The following is a 17,844-nucleotide window of genomic DNA, read 5'->3' on the forward strand; positions in this document are numbered from 1 at the left end:
ACTCCAGGGTTTGATTGATTCTTGCTTTTGTATTGTAATTGCTATTTAATATCCAGCTCTCCTGAGGTTTGCTCTACTGCAGCCATATTGTATTGCAAGCGGAAAATGCCACGTCGCCTAGAGCTGTTTGGGGCATGTGGTTGTGGTCCTCTGGGTAATTTTATGGCACACCTGGCTGATGACATCCTGCAAAGCTGAACAGGCTCTAGGAGAAGGAAGGAAACCCTGCCTGTGTACTTAAAATTATCACTGTGGACACGGAGTCTGCCTCTCAGCCTGTCTTGAATGCCAGGCTATTATAAATCAGCTTTATTTATTTTGTATTTGAACTTGGACTTTCCTGTTCAATAATTTAATATTTTAAAATGACACCCTTGGTCTTTTATTTGTCATGAGCCAGGGTCGAGTTAGCCAGCCTGCAATTTGCCTCTGTGCCCTCCGCCCCCAAGTGTGTAGTCATTAGCTCATAATTGTTTTCTTAACCTCCTGAGAGCCTGGTGTGATCTTGCTCTCAAGCCTTCTTGACCTTCCAAGGTAGTTAAATGAGGTTTTCCTTTCTCTATGAATTAAATATGTCATATCTATTTGAAATGTTCCTGAACCCATGGTGCTGTATTTTGGCAAAATAAATACTATTTCAGAGCCTGTAAGACCCATCCCTTTATATTTCCTTTTATTGGGAGATAGAATGATTGTATTCGGTGAGCAGTTATCAGCTGATGTTCCCTTTCTTGAAGGAAGGGCTGCTGGCAGTTTTGCTTCAAATGCAGTCATCTGAAGTCTCTGATTTGGAACGTTCCATACCCGGTATAGACGCTACTTGTTTCTGTGGGTTTGTTCTGGTGGCCTCTCCTCTGTGCCATTGAACTCCAGAGCCCTCTGCAAAGGACATGTAATCGTTCTTGCTTATTAATTTGTGACCCTGTGTGGGGCTTTTTTGCCTGTTTGAGACTTCCTGCCTTTAGGAGTAGACAATGACCTTTCATAGGTTTAATGTTTCTGTTGTTCTCAGGTTCGAGAATGTGATGTGTCCCCTGAGTCCCTCCTTACATGAAATCCAATCCAGAGGGTCAGCGTGTTTCTTGTGTGTTTCTGTCTTCGCTCTTCATCTCTTTGCTGGTGAGTCTCTGCACTGTCATGAGCAAATAACCTCCTTGTTTGTTTCCTCCCCAGTGACAGTGGCTTCAATTGCTGTGGATTTCCTGGCCTGATTTCGGGGCTAGGGGAAAATGCCTGTGTCCTGGTTCAGAGCAGGCAGTCTCTTTATTTCTTCTATCTTGCCATGGACAAACAGTCATGGCGCCTTATGAGTTCTTTCTAAAACAATCACATTTATTGAAGTATAATTTACATGAAAAAAATAGAACCATTTTGGATCATTTTAAAAATGTCCCAAGTGTCCTCTCATCACCACCATAATCAGAAGCTGGAACGTTTCATCACCCCAGTGACCTCCCTTTGCTGGTCCCAGGCGACGCTTATACAGGTGCTGGTTCTTCACGGGAAAGCAGCTGACCTCAAAGAGGGTGAACATGAGCGCTGCTTTCCTTTCCTCTTTGGAGTCCTCTGCAATCCATCCCTAAACTACAGGATTTTGTTCTCTTTAGTTCTCTGTTACCATGAATGACTGCTGACACTGCAGGCTGGGGAAGGTTAATTGTAGTAACAAAGAGGAGGTTTTCCCAGCAGGAGCCATTTCCTTACTCAGGAAACAAACACATGCTTTCCTTTCTCATAATCATCTTCTCCTTCTTCTGTAAGTAGAAATATTAAGCCATACTCATTCTGTTTGGGTCCTGAGAATTGGTGTCTGCTCAGGTCTGGGTTCGATTAGTCTGTTCTCATGCTGCTAATAAAGACATATCTGAGACTGGATCATGTATAAAGAAAAAGAGGTTTAGTTTAATGGGCTCACAGTTCCACATGAGTGGGGAGGCCGCACAATCATGGCGGCAGGCGAAGGTGTAGCAAAGGCGTGTCCTACGTGGCGTCAGGCAAGAGAGCGTGTGCAGGGGAACTGCCCTTTATAAAACCATCAGATCTCAAGAGACTTACTCACTATCATGATATTGCCAGAGCAGCATGGGAAAAACCCACTTCCATGATTCAGTTACCTCCCACCAAATCCCTCCCAGAATATGTGGGGATTATGGGACCTACAATTCAAGATCAGATTTGGGTGGGGAAACAGCCAAACCATATCAGGTTTGCAGAGGCTTATGTGGGTGAATCAAGAGTGACAGCAACTCTCTGGCTGGAGGGGAAGGAGACAGAATCTGCCCCTGGGCCTTCATTCTCCTTTCCCTGTGCCCAGCTCCTGGCCCTGGGCAGCTGGATTCCCTCCTCGCACTCCCTTGACTCTCTTCTACTCTCTGTACACAACCCCAAGCATGACACAACTGCTCATTTTCCTGACTGTGCTCTGCTTTGCTGTCTCTGTGTCTTTGCGAGGATGGATCTTCCTGGAAGGCCTGTTACACCTGCCTGTCAGCAGTCAGCCTTCTGTACCCCGTGCAGAGGCAGGTTTCTGCAGGTTTGTCCTGGTGGCCTGTCCTCTGTGCCATTGAACTCCCAGAGTCTTCTGCAAAGGACACCGTGTTTTCATTAGACACATTGAGGAGGCGTACTGGCAAATGTCATTTATAGATCTGTCTTCCCTAGCAGGGCAAAGCTCTTGGCCATTGAGCACTTTGCCTGGCATGCCACAGGCACCAACACTTCCTGGACAAATGAATAAAGTAGTTTGAAAATGCACCTGCTGTGGCATTTGAGGAGACGTAAAATACCTTGTGCCCTCACTTTCCGGAACCCCTCTGAGCTGGACGAGCAGTCCTGGCTCCTTGCCGGGCCTTCTCTGGTGACCCTTGAGGGTATGCGTGGGTACTAGCATTCTCCCCACCCCTTCCTTGGTTAGTTTTTGCTCCTGACCTACTGCTTTGACTTGAGAAACTTTCGGCTATTAAAATGTGAGTTAATCATCTAAGAAACTCACTAACTGAACTTCATAGTGAGGAAGTATGCTTCCTGTTGATAGATAATAGAACTGAGTGGAATAATTTGAATTCTTTATAATGAATGTGATTATAAATGATTTCCCCATTTACTCATATAAAAGGCTAAATGGAAGATGATTAGTGAGTTCTGTTTTCTTGTTTTTCCTAAGGTGATTTTTTAATCTTCCCAACAAATTCCTGCGGTACAGGGAAGAAAAACAAAAACCCATTAAAATTTGCTTAAAATCTTTAAGAAGCCATTTAAAGCTTTAGAACTGAGTAATCTTTCTGTCCCCTTGGTATATGACGGCACAGGAGAGAAAAGAAATCACGGACAACCCCTCTAGCTCACTTTAGCCTGGGGGTTAGGATCGCTTGACATCATCTGACCACTTTATTGTGCTGCTGATTCTTGTCATAAAGATAGCGATGAGTTGCTGGATGTAAGAATATGTATTACTTTTCATCTCTTGTTATATTATCCCTTAAAAATTAATATTTGTAATGGGTCTAAATCCTTCTAAATCCCATTATTTAATATTGTTCTGCAATTTGATGATTAAAGAATTGTTATTTTTTACCTCCTTTATCCTTAAATCCTTCACCCATAATCTCCTGTTTATAATTGTGGGTGTCTAATGACTCATAATTAGTTAATTCTTTGTTGGTAAGTGATTGTTACACATTGCAATTAGGAAGATCATACGTAAGGCCATTTCTAGTTAAATATGTGTATGTTCTTTACCGGGCTTGGGTTCAAGAGGTGCGCAGTTACCGCGTTATAATAATGTCTGGCCTTATTTTTGTTAAGCAAAGACATCTGGTTCAAAGACCCTCTCGCACCAGCAAGCCATTCTTATTCAAGTTAATCATGTTGAAAAAGGCCATTTTCCTAGAATGGGTCTGGCAGCAATACTGGGATTGAGGCTGTCCTCAGGGTGTCCAAGTGCTTCTTTGGTAGCCTGCAGAGAAAAATACCAATGCTGGTAATGCTCCATTTAGGTGCAGTATTCTGTCCAACAAAGCACGATTGCCTTCCTGGGAATAGGCCGAGATGCCATTGATAGTTTCTTGTGTCAACGGGAACACAACACAAGTTAATGTCTGCAAAAAATGCAGTTTGCTCTGCTTTTCTAACAGGTTTCCAAGAGGAACTGTGTTCGGGGGATGCAGCTCAAACTTCACAGGATATTCTTTGCAGAGTAGGTCCTCCCCTAGGGATGCTCCCGGTGCCCCCACTCCACCTGTCCACCACCCACAGGGGCACAGAGACCCAGCAAATGCGAGGAAGAGGGTGGAGATTGGTTGATGAGCTGAGCTGCCTCTGAAAGGGGATTGATCGGAGGCATCATACCTCCTGAAGACTTGGGTGGTGGGAAGGAGACGTTTCTGGAGCCTGGGGCAGCTGCTGTGACATCAAGACCACCTCAGCCAGGGTTGGGATGGAAGATGGGAAGTCTTGCCTTTTCGTTCCTGTCTTGTTTGCTGTCCTTGATTGAATCTCTGCATTTCAGCCCATTGTCCTCCCAAAGCTAGATTCTCACCTCTTCCTTGCAACCCCTGGCCTCTGTAATAATGCAGAAGCCTTGGGCCTGGAATTTGGAGGGGAAGAAAGGGAGGTTAAGAATCCTTATTCTTTTGCTTTCTTTATTATGTGACTTCCTGGATCTTTTCTTACAAGGGTAAGCAGGCTTTTGTGAACTAGTAGATATTAAAAACCACATCGATGCCAACTAAACAAATTGTTTCCACCAGATACTTTTGAGCCCACTGGTACGTGCTAGGCAATATTCTAGGCATGGAGCTCTATCAGTGGGCAGGCGGTGCAGGTGGCGGTAATATACAGCTGATCTCATGTTCTCATCAGGGCAAAGAGACAGTGGAGAATTGTATTATCCATCAGTTCGTGATCAAATAACAAATACCCACTGCTGTTTTTTATCCCTATCATCTTATTTAAGAAAGGAACTCTTTGCCTTCTTAGGGCAGGAGGGAACTGAGCTCTTCATAAAGAGCTAAATTAGAGCATAAAGATCTAAATTATAGAAGCCATTATTTGGTCTGCTATAAAATTACTGTTTCACCATTTTTCTTGTTTTATCACAGTTCAGTTGTGGGACATTGTGGATCGTTATAGGCTGCACACAGGCATTTGGGATACATGACTTCTTTTTGGAGACTATGCCTTTTTAAAGCATTTGGTGATTTTATTCATACTTGCTTTCATTCAACCATAAAGTTTTCCTGCACCAACTGAAGGCCAGATGCTATGGGAGGTGCTGGAAAAGTATTAGAGCCCCAGCTCTTCAGGAGTTTGTGACTTGGTGCAGGGATGCAAGAGGGACTCAGTGAGGGAGACACAGCGCCCCCCCTCCCCTCCCTTGCAATCCTGGGCTGTGCTGCAGTTGGATGAAACTGCTCTGCAGGTCTTATGAGCCAGCCCTGGAAACCCCACCTCCCATCCCCCAGCCCCTGGTGCAGGAAGGGGGACTTGGTCTTCATAATGTAACCACCTACTTATGTAGACCCCCCACATATCCCCCCAAATTAGTCCTCAGGAGTTGAGTAACCTTCTCTTTGAGTCCTTGTAACATTTTTATCCGAAATGCAAAAACACATTTGCTTGAAACTTCCATGCTAGCTTTGAATGATTTCAGAAGTTACCTGGCAGTGTGAATACAAGAGAAACAAAGAAACTTAATATGTACTTGGCATTTTCTTGTTGGCATGAACACAATTGTTGGATGTCATTATAAATAAACCTTTTAAAGATCACTTTAAAAATAGAATAATTGGCTACATTACAGAGATCATGAAAGATCATGAGTATGTACATAATATATAATTTAAAAAACAACTGCTAACATTATTTAAATGGGTGCTTGTGGCTTGGGAAAAATTTTCTTGTGGTTCATAAAAAGTGCCGTATCTTAAGCAGTTCAGATGGACAAAATATGATGACAAAAATGGGTTTGGGTGATGATGAAGACACTCATGTCCAAGGGGCATATAAAAAGTTGATGTAGTGAAATAGAGAGTGGACAAAGCTACTTTTAATATTCCTATACATGAATATTAGATAGGAATGCATTGTTAAATGAATAATGGGTTGTAAATAGGCACCTGGCTTTTTTCTGTGTCTGTAGAAGTATAAATACTTGAGATGGCCAAAACTTGACATTTTCTCATATTGATGCAAAATTCTTATTTCATCCAGAGTCACCTCACTCATAGGGACGAAAAGCATTTCAATAGAGCCGAGTTGGTAGAAGAGGGGTCCATGGGCTACAGAGGTCTCTGGAAGGCCAGGGGGTGTGGTCAGGCTGGTGGAAGGAAAGCCCTCTGCAGCATGTGCTTAGAGTACCGTTTTCATTAAATATCTAAATGGACATTTTCCTAAACGAGTGACTTTCTTCATGATATGTGTGTGCTAGATTCAAACTATACTTGGCAAAATAATGTGAGTAGGAGATGGGCTTAAAATTTTTCTAGCAGCTGAGGAAACATCAGCTTCTCAAATGGGTGCTGAGAATTTCTGTGATGCTTAGAGTATCCAGTTAGATAGATGATTGTTTTATGACATCGAGCCTAGTGTTGACCAAATCACAGAAATTCATGCTGGGCTCAGACCGTGATGCTGGCGGGCAGGGGAATGGAGTGGAGCCGTGCTGCTTTGTGGACCTATCTTGGGGAGAATACTGAGTAGAGTGTTGCTCCCTGGAACCTTTAGGGTAGATTGTGGTCCTGCGAGCCTTTCCAGAAAACAATCAGTGCCTAAACTGGGGTGGGCAAGGGGGACTCCTTAAAGTTAGACCACAGACCTCAGTCCCAAGAAACATCCCCTACTCTTGATCAGGTGTCCCTTGGGGCTTGGGGTGGTAGCCAAGCCTTGGTGAGGTTACTCTGATAAAATGTTTAAGTAGCATTGCAGAACTAGAAATTGGCGTCATTTAGGCCCATTTACCTAAAGGAGAACCAAAATAATTTTGGTATTAATCAGTCATTAAATAGATAATGAAGCTTTGGCTACAAATACACAGCTTGGAAATACATAGGGACTCTCACCTTGAGCTTCCTTCTACATAGCTGTGTTTTTATACACAATTGTGTTGATCAAATTCTAGACCTTCCAAGCTCCACTGCTGAATTATTTAATTTTCTCTGATGATCATCTCAATTAATTTTCCAATAAATGCAATTATTTTCTTGCCATCACTTTCGTTATTTAATTGTGAAGTTTTCTCTGATTTGCTCTGAATCATCTTTTACAAATGCAAAGTGAAAGGCAGCAGATTTTCTCTTCTGATGGTGGAAGAGATTACGTTATAAATGTAATCTTACTTAACTTGATAACCAGTGAGCTGCCACCAAGGGCCTCATATTTTTGTTTATCATGTTTGGGCACACTGTGAAATCGTCAAATACCAAATCTTTTATAAATTGGATATGCCAGGCTTTGTCCTTTTCACTTATTATTGTACTGTTTACCATCATCTTCTATGACATTTTCTCTTTCCTTCAGTCAATTTGGGAAGCAAGGACATTCCTCTTCGGCAGCAAAACGCCATTTTTCTTCTTGATTGTAAACAGAGATGTCATTCCTGTGCTTTTGTTAAAAATACCCATTAGAAATTATGAAAAGCGGTTCAGTTGATTAGCGGTGATGTGCATGGTAGACACCTCAATTGTATTTGTTTCATTTGTCCTGGATATATGTCTTTGAACTCTTTGTTTTTGTTGAAATTAATCCCCTGTTTCCATTACTGTCTCTGAAAATAACAGTGATTATGGTGCTTTTTAAATAACTCACAATTTGTTTAAACTGTATGTGGGAAAGAGAATGTGAAAGATACGTTATATTTATTTTAATGTTACGCAGAAAATTGAACTGGAAGCCGGATATTGGGAGGAGTCCATGTAAATGCATTTATGCTGACCTTTTCCGGATTCTCACATTTAATTGTGTTGCACTTTCAGAGTCAGCCAGCTTGAAAGGGACTTAGAATCCCATGGTTGCCCATTGGCCTATGACTGCGCCTCCCTCAGTGGTCAAAATGGATACTAAAAAGAGAAAGGGAAAGGCCTGTATTGGGATATTTGGAAGGTTATATCTACAGGAGTTCAACACCCCTCAGAATCTAAGGGCTTCCTGGTGATACGGCCCCACCATGGCAGAGAAATGCCCCCAGCTTCCCTATTTAGCGATCAGGGGTCTGGAACCCTCTTTCCCTAATACACAAGACCATCCCTAGCTAGGTTGCCCCCCACAGACGTCACCCCCAGCCATGCTGCAGCCATCAGCATTTACCTCTAGACTCCCAAGGAAGCCAGGTGGCTCCCCTGTCTCAGTTCAGCTCTGCCATCCTGTCTTCTGACCACACACATGGAACCCTGGAGACGGTGGCCAGCACTGTCCTTGATGGTGTCCCTTGGCCCTGGGCTCCTCCTGTGACTCAGCTCTGCTCCTGTTGGCTTTCTCGTCTCTGGTCAGCCTCTTTCAGTCTCTCCTGTGGACTTTGCTTTCTGCTCCTGTTCTTTGTGTGTTTCTCAATGCCCTTTCCCATGGCTTCCTGAGAAGCCCCCGCATCCTGGAGTCAGGCCCCCTACCCCTCGGGGCTCTCGCGCCTCTTCCACCTGGCCCCTTTCCTTGGCTTCTCCTGTGAACCCACTTTGTTTCCTTCTGTTTCACTGTTCACTGCAGCCCCAATCTCCACTCCCAGTGACTTAGTGCTTGCTTCTCCTGGGGACCTCAGGAGAACTGAGGATTCTGACCCCCACATCTAAGATAATAGGAAAGAACCTCCCTCCCCCAGGAGAGGGGGCTGCCCCTGCCCACTGCCCCTGCCCAAATCCAGGCTTCAGGCTGGCTCTGCCTTTCCAGGCCATGGGTGATCTATGAATGAGGTCCTGGGCAGGGAGTGGAGGTGGAGTGAGCCCTGGAGTTCCCGGTGGTCGATGCTCCTGTCTCCAGCAGAGATGCTGCCCAGTGGAGGTGCGTGGAGACCCTGCCATTTAGTCTCCCCACGCAGCTTTTCCTTTGGAGGAGAAAAGATTGACCTGTGGCTGTACGTTTCATCCTAACCGTAAGCTTTTCTTTCTCCTTGTTCGGTGGCATTTATAAAAATCCCCTGTCCTGCATATCTGGCTACATTTTTAAAGCATTTGTTGGTTTAGATGTTCACGTTTAAATCCCATCATGTAAAATGTTTGTTGAGACACAGCTGGAGGATTGTTGAGAACCACCGTAGAGAAGCGGGAGCATGTTTCGGGGGTGGGAGGTGTGGGCAGCAGTTCTGGGCGGTGACTGGCGCTCAGGACATTGGGGTGGTTCTCCTTTCTGGCTTCCTGGGTTTTTTTCCTGGGCATGTTCTATGAATCCTTGCCTAATGAAGACACTGGCATTGACAGTGGCTTGCATTAGGCAATACACGGCTGTTCCTGGGCACCAGGCAGTGACACTGGAACTCATTAAGAAGGTGACTCATTTTGGGGCCACGTTAACATGGACCGAGGCACCTCGGTTTCCCAGCTGTTTGCTGGTCGCTGCTGGATACCGTTGTGTAGATCAGTCACATGGTCTGCTCAGCGTGAGTGACAGACGGTGACTCGCTGTCAGTACACAAAGGCTACCTGGTGACTATCCCAACAAGTGCCATTTGCCGTGGAGAATGGGACTTTTTTTTGTTGTTGTTAATAACATTTCTTAATACATATAACATAAAGTTAATCCTTTTAACCATCTTAGCGTGAACAATTCCGCGGCGTTGGGTACGTTTATACTACATCACCACTAGGTAGTTCTAACCATTTCCATCACCCCGAAAGGAAATTCCACAGCCACTCTCTGTTTCCCCCTTCACACACCCTGGCAACCACGAATCTGTTTCCTGTCTCTACGATTAGCTTCTGCCAGATTCATATAAATGGTGTTATACAATGTGTGGGTTTTTTTTGGTATATGGCTTCTTTTACTTAGCATGTTCTCAGGGTTCATCCATGCATTGGCACCCTGTTCCTGTTCATGGCTCAGTAGTATTCTGTTGTATGGACAGACCACAGGCGTTTATCCATTTATCTCCTGATGCACACCTGGCTTACTTCACCTTTGGCCATAGTGGATAGAGCTGCTCTGAGCAATCCTATGTGGGCTTCTGCTTGGACCTCTGTTTTTAATTCTTTTGGATATACATGGAGGAGTGAAACTGCTGCGTCTGTTTCTGTTGAATTGATTGAAGAAGGGATGTTCTTTTTATTGCTGTATCTATGTGGACCTCTCCTGCATTACTTCAGTGAGTTGTGAAGTTGGTCTGGGTCGCTTTCCCTCTTTCTCTTTGAATCGTACCTTTATCTGTAGGTTGAACACAGGGGCTGTCTTTCGTGGTTTCAGATCCCTAAGGTCTTCATTGGGGTTCAAGGTCCAGGAGTCAAAGCTCATGCTGTGTTTGCTCCTGAGCTGGAGAGAGCATTGTTTAGTGGGAGGGGGAAGGGGAATACTTGAGGTCAGAATTACAGGACAGCAAATCAGTCTTGAGATTTCAGAAATTACCGTAGATCTGTGCCTCTTCCCCGAAAACAGCATGTCAAAATGCAGCATTTTTAATTGAGGAAAGCAAATAAGCTGTCTCAGTCATAAGACCTAGGATGGGAAAGAGTCTCAGAGTGACCAAAAATACAGGGACCCTGTTCTCTGGGAGGCTCCTGAGCACTGACCAAGTGCCAGACCACTACCCTGTGGGGTTCCATTAATGCTTCTAAGGCACATCCTCTGGGAAGACGTATGACAAGGTGGTGCCAGGGAACCTGAGGGCCGGGACGAATTTCAGGATAAAAAGAGCAGACTGAGGGATACTACCATGGTACATCATCTAGATTTGCACTGCCCTATTTAAATTCAAATAAAATGCAGCTAAATGTTCCATTCCTCAGTCACCCTACCTGTATTTCAGGTGCCCGGTGGACGCCTGTGCCCAGTGGCAACTGTGCTGGCCGGAACTGTTTTAGAGTAGTTCCATCATCGCGGAGAGTTCTGCTGGTCAGGGCTGGCTGGACCGTAGACACGGGAATGGCCACAGCAGTAGTTCTGGGAGCTGAGAAGATGCCCAGTGCCTGGAGAAGGACGTGCTGGTTGCGGGAGGAGAGGTCAGGATTTGTTGTAGTCCTGGCTCTGTCATCCCACAGCAAGATGGTTCTCCTGCTCCAGAGCCCCAGCCTCCCTGTGTGCCCACTACAGGCCTGGCACCGGCTGCCCTCTGTGTCACTCAGGGCAGGAGAGTGAGGGCTGTGCCGTGCATGGGTCCTGATTGCTTCTTCATGGTGAGAAGAGGACAGACGTGGGAGGAGCTGTTGAGGAACCTTGACTGAAAATAGATGCTGCTCTGTTATCCAGGCGGCCTTTGGGTTTTCTTGACTTTTTTTTTTTAAGGCTGAGGCTTGAGCAGTTCTCCTATCTTAGCCTCCCAAGTAGCTGGGACCACAGGCGCCCTCCTCCATGCCTGGCTAATTTTTTTTTGTATTTTTAATAGAGACAGGGTTTCACCATGTTGGCCTGGCTAGTCTCAAACTCCTGACTTCAAGTGGTCCAGCTCCCTCAGTCTCCCAAGTGCCGGGATTACAGGTGTGAGTCCTGTGCCTGGCAGACATTTATTTTTATTACAATTTACAAAGGTATTGGTCAGTAACAGAATGAAAATGGAAGCAAATTCTAGCCTTTCCCCAGGTCGTGGGAAAATTTTTGCTTTAAGTGCCTCTTGGGGTGTGGGGATACATTCGTCTCTCAGGGCCGCTGTCACAAATAATACAAGCGAGGGGCCTAAAACAACATCAGCATGTTCTCGTACCATTCTGGAGGCCAGAAGTCCAAGAGCAAGGCATCATCTGGGCCCTGCTCAGTCCAAGGCTCTAGAAGGCTGTAAAGCAGAGTCCTTCCTGGTCTCTTCCAGCTTCTGGGGCTGCTGGTGGTCCTCAGTGTGCTGTGGTTTGTGGCTGCATCCCACTAGTGTCTGCCTCTGTCTTCCTGTGGTGTGTGTGGCTTGCATCCAAATCTCCCTCATCTTTTTCTTTTCCTTTTTTTTTTTTTTTTTTTGTTGAGACAGGGTCTCACTCTGTCATCCAGGCTAGAGTACAGTGGCGTGATCTTTGCTCACTGCAATGTGGTTTTGATGTGCATTTCTCTATTGGCCAGTGATGATGAGCTTTTCTTCATATGTTTGTTGGCTGCATAAATGTCTTCTTTTGAAAAATGTCTGTTCCCATCCTTTGATGAGGTTGTTTGTTTTTTTCTTGTAAGTTTGTTTAAGTTCTCCATAGATTCTGGATGTTAGCCCTTTGCCTGGTGGGTAGATTGTGAAAAGTTTTTCCCATTCTGTTGATTGCCATTCACTCTATTGATACTTTCTTTTGCTGTGCAGAGGCTCTTAAGTTTAATTAGGTCTTGTCTTTATTTTGGCCTTTGTTGCCATTGCTTTTGGTGTTTTAGTCATGAAGTCCTTGCCCATGCCTATGTGCTGGATGGTATTGCCTAGGTTTTTTTCTAGAATTTTTATGGTGTTAGGCCTCATGTTTAAATCATTCAACAAATTCTCAATAAACTAGGTATCGATGGATCATACCTCAAAATAATAAGAGCTATTTATGACAAACCCACAGCCAATATCATACTGAATGGGCAAAAGCTGGAAGTATTCTCTTTGAAAACTGGCACAAGATTGCCCTCTCCCACCACTACTATTCAACACAGTATTGGACGTTCTGGCCAGGGCCATCAGGCAAGAGAAAGAATGAAAGGGTGTTTGAATAGGAAGAGAGGAAGTCAAATTGTCCCTATTTGCAGACGACATGATTGTATATTTAGAAAACCCCATCATCTCAGCCCAAAATCTTCTTAAGCTGATAAGCAACTTTAGCAGAGTCTCAGGATACAAAATCAATGTGCAAAAATTGCAAGCATTCCTATACACCAATAATAGACAAGCAGAGAGCCAAATCATGAGTGAACTCCCATTCACAATTGCTACAAAGGAATAAAATACCTCAGAATACAACTAATAAGGGATGTGAAGGAACTCTTCAAGGAGAACTGCAAACCATTGCTCAAGGAAATAAGAGAGGACACAAACAGATGGAGAAACATTCCATGCTCATGGTTAGGAAGAATCAATATCATGAAATTGGCCATACTGTACAAAGTAATTTATAGATTGAATGCTATCCCCATCAAGCTACCAATGACATTCTTCACAGAATTGGAAAAAAAACACCTTAAACTTCATATGAAATCAAAAAAGAGCCCACATAGCCCAGACCATCCTAAAAAAAAGCTGGAGGCATCACGCTACCTGACATCAAACTATATTACAAGGCTACTGTAATCAAAACATCATGGTACTGATACCAAAACAGAGATATAGACCAATGGAACAGAACAGAGGCCTCAGAAGGAACACCAAACAACTACAACCATCTGGTACTTGACAAACCTGACAAAAACAAGCAATGGAGAAAGGATTCCCTTTTTAATAAATGGTGTTGGGAAAGCTGGCTAGCTGATGTAGAAAGCTGAAACTGGATCTCTTCCTTACACCTTATACAAAAATTAACTCTAGATGGGCCTACTGTAATTCTAATTGGAATTTATCTGCAAAGATTCTGTTTCTATATTCATTTGGATTCATGGGCAGCAGGATGTCCTAGTCCATTTTGTGTTGCTGTAACCAAATACTGGAGACTCGGTAAAATACCCGAGTAATTTATAATGAACAGCAATTTACCGGCTTACAGTTTTGGATTGTGGCAAGTCCAAGGTCACGGTGCTGGCATTAAGGGCCTTCTTGCCTGGACATCCCATGGCAGAAAGTGAGAGGATGAGAGGATGCCAAACTCTCCCTTTTACAATGACGCAATCCTACCTTTGTGGCTGAGCCCTCACAGCCTAATCACATTACTCCTAAAGTTCCCACCTCTTTGCTTACCTGTAGCCCCAGCTTCATGGGAGGCTGAGGTGGGAGGATCATTTGAGCCCAGGAGGTAGAGGCTGTAGTAAGCTGTGATCGTTCCTCTTTGTTCCAGCCTGGGCGATGGAGTGAGAACCTGTCTCCTAAATAAATAAATAAATCCCACGTCTTAATACTGTTGCAGTGTCAATGTTAATTAAATTTCAACTTGAGTTTTGGAGGGGACAGACATTTAAATGATAGCACAGGGGTTAGGTTTTGACCTTTTTTTGGCGGTGGCACAGTTCCATGCACCACCTAAGGGAGTGGAAGGGATTTGCCTGGGGGTGGAGGGACAGGGGGTTGAGCTCCACTCTGCATTCACTGTCTGCTCTACCCTAAAGCCTTCCCTTCCCCTGTGAGCTACTTCTGCCTGTGATTGTCTCTATACCTGACATCCTCTATGGCAGCGAGTCTGTGTTTTGGTAGGATGGGCTAGAACCTGGGGACAGTGAGGTCGCTGGAAGGTGGCTGAGGATGGACGGGCGTACACCAGACAGACAAAATAGCCTGCGTGATTTTGCCTCGTTCCTGCATCTTTCTTCCTCTCTTGTCCTGCACACAACTCGTCTTCCACCCACTTCTGTTCCCAAAAGCCTCCATTTTGTCAGATTATTCAGACCATGAATAAAAAACAAGTGTGATGTGTTACATTCTTCACTCTTTGTTTGCAAAACTCTTTTGCTGCAGTTCAGACCCTTAAGATGCTGTGGAACTGGACCATTTTCCTGTCTGTCGACTTCTGAATTTTAAGTGCTTTTCAGAAAGTCTCCATCATTTGGAAGTCACGCTTTGCCTCCTGGAAGCTGTCTAGACAGATATACAATTTTCACCAATTTGGAGGCTATAGAGGCCTCTTCCAAGGATCGCTGCCCTCTCCATGAGCCTCTTTAGCTATATGACTGTGCTGGTATCAAGTGAAAAAAAAAAAAAAAAAAGAATAGTTCAGTAATTTAATTCAGATTTGTTCTTGCCTAGATTACAATAATGCTCCTATTTAGTATGACTTAATTCCTGGCAAATGGGTTGTGGGAGGTTAAGGAGAGCACCCTGACTGTAGAGCAGAGAGCCAAAGAGGGCGTTCTTCCTGTCTGTGCTATGGTTGACTTAGTCTTTCTCCTCTTGCCTCGTGCTTTTTGTTACATGGCTTTTGCTGCTTAGCTGGTCATCTCCAAGGCATCATTGCAGCCCTATCCTGACGCCCTGTCCTGATGCCCTGAGTTCTGGCGGCTTCTATGGTGACCCTTCCTGTTCTTTTATAGGTCATTCCATCCTTGACCGTATTTTTTCTGGTCACCTGTGTGCCTAGCTTTGGGGAAATAAGGATGAGTCAGGTGCAGGCTTCAGTTGCTCATTTGTCTGACTACTGTTAGAGAAGGTGTAGGGGACAGTAGTGCAGGGGCTTTACTTAGCCAGGGCTAAAGGCAGAGAAGACGGTCATTGTTGCATGGCACAGCTCCCTGTGGCCAGAGAGGAGCCATGGCCCAGGTCTTGCCAGGCTGACCCAAGGGCTGAGGAATTCTGTGTGCCAGGCAGCCATTTGTGACACAACCACAGGGGCCAGGAAACAAGCAATTTTATGTGTGTGTGTGTGTGTGTGCGCGCGTGCGGGTGTGCAATTAATGGACAGGATCTGGTGTGTGTGTGTGTGTGTGTGTGTGTGTGTGTGTAGGAGCAATTAATGAACAAGAACTGTAGCTGCTGAGAGCAGTCCTGCACAGTGAAGACAATATTCTTCTCCCTGAGAAACCCCAGAGACCCTTTACTCGTTGTCACTAGGTTTTAAGGATAACACATCAATTTGTGTAGGAACTTGAACTGGATTCATTGAAGAATCTCAGTAAGTTTGTACTTTTTTCAGTTTGGGCTTTGTGTTAGAGAAACAGGCAGATACTTGTATGAACAACGTCCCCCCAGGAGCTGCATTTGGGATTGAGTGAAACAAAGCATTTGTGGTGGAGACAGGGAATGCTGTTTGAAAAAGCAGAATCAGCTTCAAGGAAGTTGATTACAAAGACAATTGGTTACAAAGAGTTAGTTTTAGATTGAAAATACAGAAGATATAGGCAGTCCTTATTTACTAGGATGTAAGGAATTGAATCGGTTGTTGCCATCGTCTTTCCTTTTGTTCTGGACTGCTGCCACTACACCATAGTCCTGCATCTTTGAATGTCTTCAAAGTGCTGTGTATTTCCTTTCTTCAGCTCCCTCAATCCGTCACGTCCAGCCATCCATCTTGTTCCATCAAGCCTCCATTAGAGTAGGTCCAGGGGCACTAGCTGGCAGAGCTGGTCTTAGTGCACTTTCCCCTATCAAGTTTATCTGGTCTTCCAGAGGCTGTTTGGCTCTTCCCCAAATCTTCCAAAGACAGAACACTTAAGTGTAAAAGGAGGATTTGTGGACCCTATATATTTTAGTTCAAAACCTCCGAGTGGAATCATTTTAATATGCGTTTTCTTGAAAAATATGTAAATTAATAATTGCTTCATACATTATTCAAGAAAAACTTATTTTGTATCACCCATAGCTCTTCTAATCTTATATAAAGATATGCTAATGGATTTAATTAAAATAATTATACTGAATAATGTAACCTGAACTTTACTCTAAAATAGTATCTATTAATCATCATCAGTAATATTTTTAGCCAGAGAGACACTTACAACCTTAAGCTGATTCTAGACGGAAAGTACACTTTTTGTTTTGCTTTTGATTTTGGATTAAGTTGGCATTCTCACGAGGTCTGTGACAATTACATTTGCTTAGAGATGAGTATAAAATTTATTTTATTTCTGGGCTGGGCACAGTGGCTCACGCCTGTAATACCAGCACTTTGGGAGGCTGAGGTGGCTGGATCATGAGGTCAAGAGTTTGAGACCAGCCTCACCAACATGGTGAAACCCTGTCTTTACTAAAAATACAAAAATTAGCTGGGCTTGGGGGTGCACACCTGTAATCCTAGCTACTCAGGAGATTGAGGCAGAAGAATTGCTTGAATCTGGGAGGCGGAGGTTGCAGTGAGTTGTGATTGCACCATTGCACTCCATCCATCCTCCATCCTGGGCGACACACTCTGTCTCAGGGGGAAAAATATATATATATAAAATGTCTTTAACCTGAACTATTTCAGCAATTAGAAAACTTTTAGCATCTTCTGCTCTTTCCTGTTTCTTCTTTTTCCTCCAAAGCTTTGGTTTCAGTGTATTCTTGTCTGTTTGGTTCAGTTTTGACCTCACTTTCCCTCCCAAGAGTTGTGATTGCTGAATATGATGAGTTCTTGATTGCCTGCATATTAAGAGGTGAACCAAATCTTAAGAGGGACACTAAGCAGCCTGTCTGTCTTAATATAAATAGAAATAGCTTTACCACTGGCCGTGATTCTCTGTAATTTTGTTTGTGTTATCTTTCTGTGGCTTGCTGGCTTTCCATCAGTGCTCAGTGCTGAAGAGCCCCAATGCATTTGGTGGTAATTTCGGCTTCCCCCTAAGCCTCTCTCGTTCCTGTGTATGTGGGACTAGGTATGTGTTCTTGGTATGTCAGTGGGTCGTGCACATGTGTTGATTGATCTAAGACCTAAATGCAGGTAGAATCAGACCTGTTCCCCCTCAGGTGGACACATGAAAGCTTTACCAATTTCATAGAGTAACATAAGCCAGGACTTAAACTGCCATTTACCTAACTTTAAAATCAAGTCTGAAGAAATCACTTGCTTAAATAGCAAACATTAATTTGGTAAGTTCACTTACAACTTAATGAACAGGTGAAGAATAAAGAAAGCTAAAATCAGTGACTTCATCTAAATTCTGCAGAGGACTCTTCTCTGTTCTGGGCTAGGCCAGGCGGTAATGGTGCATTCATGCAGT

At 44.1% G+C, this 17,844-nt stretch overlaps 1 protein-coding gene across 4 annotated transcripts in view; it reads left to right on the plus strand.

The window, feature by feature from the left end:
• Positions 1-17,844, plus strand: part of DOCK1 (dedicator of cytokinesis 1) — a 543,687-nt gene that overhangs the window by 165,849 nt on the left and 359,994 nt on the right. The gene's annotated exons all lie outside the window — the stretch shown is intronic.

Source organism: Callithrix jacchus, chromosome 12 (assembly GCF_049354715.1).
Source record: "Callithrix jacchus isolate 240 chromosome 12, calJac240_pri, whole genome shotgun sequence".
Classification (NCBI taxonomy): Eukaryota; Metazoa; Chordata; class Mammalia; order Primates; family Cebidae; genus Callithrix; species Callithrix jacchus.